Genomic DNA, 2,091 nt, shown 5'->3' with positions numbered 1-2,091 from the left:
ACTGGGATCTTGAAAGCTAGCAAGCTGCCACGTAGATGGCAACGATGAGTCTCTCCTCATCTAGAGGAAAGAATAATGAAGAAAACCAAAATTTCATGGAAACAATTAGTCCTAGGTACTGGTACACCATCCAGTCTGCAGCGTATACGACTATGACACCAGAAGAACTAGACGGTGCCTGGCTACTACTGTCATCCACTTGGAAGGGGATCTATGTAGGAGATCCTTGGTAGAGAGGGAGAACAATGTGGAACAAAACTCAAAATCATTTGGAGAAAAAGGAAGGGGTGGGGGACCAGGTTTTGTGGTCCTATAGAGCCTGGTGGAACACTGAGACTATGGCCCCTAGATGCCCTTCAGGTCTGAAATTGAACCCACACTTGTGGCTTCCAGCCACAAAAAAGACCGTCGTATGAGGAGAACATTTACCTGAGGTAGATATACTCCTTGCACAGAACAATCCTGGGAGAAAGAAGGGCTGCTTATGCAGAGGAAGACAGTTCAGGGGGCAGGAGTTCATGGAGGGTGGACACTAGGAAGGAGTAACTATCAGGAGGAAGTGGGAGGGGAGATTGTGGTCAATGTCATGAGACAAAGTATATGTGAACTGCTGTGAATTTGTTCTGTAAAATTTCACCCAAATCACAATTAAAAAAAAAATTAAACAAAAGAAAGAAAGAAAATTACCGATATTGTTCTACTCAAGAGCTAGGTATCACACTCCCTTTATTTCTACACCCTTCTAAATGATTACTAGTGTAATGCAGAGTTGCCAAGACACCAGGACACGGAGCTGTTTCAGATAAGTAGTTCATTAGCACTCCCGGGCGAGGTTCTCATGCCCTAGCATCAAGGCCAGAGAAGTCGCACCCCCGGGCAGGGGGGATAGATTCTTATAGGCACAGAGAGAACTTAATTGGGGACATTAAGGAAATGGCAGGGTCCAATTAGCTGTTGGCATGGGTCTGCACTTAATTAGCATGAGGGGGCTTCACAGGAGGAAGTTTGTCATCACATGGGACTTTCCAGCCTCGGTGAGTTTTGGTGAGTTTTGTCACCTCGGTTGTCTTATCAGGCTGTCTCATTGGGGCCTGACACCCGGAGGAAGCTGCTAACTGAAATGTTGGTGTCTTGAGTTTACTCTGGCCTAACATTCCAACTTCTTTTAATGGATAAAGCGGGGCGTGATTCTCTTAGCTTCTTCCTGCTGAACAGGGTCGGAGAGGGAGAGAGGGGTTTCATAGGTTGGAGTCTGAAAAGCTGGGGTCGTCAGTTGGCAACTTGGTGTAAGGATGTAGGAGAAGTTGATTCACTGTGACCCGAGATATTTCTTCAAGTTGGCTTCGGAGAAACTTGAGGAGATAAGGGGCAAAGAGGAAGAAGATGGTAATTAGTATAAATGGGTTTATGAGGGGAAGTAGTCAGGCGGTTAATGGAGACTGAAACCATGTGAATGGTCAGTTGCTGATTTGGTTTTTTTCTGCGTAGGTCTTCACTCAGGTGATAATATTTTTTCTATGAGGCTAAATTTGTTGATATAGTAGTAATACTTTTCTCTGAGGAAGAGGTATGTTTTCATTTTTGGCTGTTAGCAGGTCAAGGGTTTGTCGGTTCTGTAAAGTAACTTGAGCTAGAGAGGTTAGTTGGTGTTGTAGGGCAGTTAGAGAGTCTGCTGTGGTTTCTACTAGGAGCTGTAACTGATTTTCTAGTTCTGTGTTGACGTGATACTGTGCTTCAACAGACAGCGTGGTGGAGGTTAGAGAAAGATTAATTATGATAGGAAGGAAGGCTGTTTTTTTTTTTTTTTTCTGGGTTAGTGTTGTAGAAAAGATAAAGAATTCAGTTTCTGTGTAGAGTGTAAGTTGAGGAATGAAAGTTACTGGGAGGTATGAATTTTCTGTGGAAGAATTTATGTAAGGAGTTATTGTACTATTACATTAAAAGAAGGTATGGTTATTGTTAGGGTATATGGTACCATTTATAGGTAAATAGTGTGTACAGTTAAGAGTAGAATTGGGGAGGAAGTATACAGGTGTTAAAGAGGAATTAATGAGGGTAATAAGGAAGTGTAGGCTGTGTTGTCTTTGGTAG

Source organism: Orycteropus afer, unplaced genomic scaffold (assembly GCF_000298275.1).
Source record: "Orycteropus afer afer isolate SDZICR_OR568_19922 unplaced genomic scaffold, OryAfe1.0 scaffold00440, whole genome shotgun sequence".
Taxonomy (NCBI): domain Eukaryota; kingdom Metazoa; phylum Chordata; class Mammalia; order Tubulidentata; family Orycteropodidae; genus Orycteropus; species Orycteropus afer.
Note: the sequence above shows the minus strand (reverse complement) of the source record.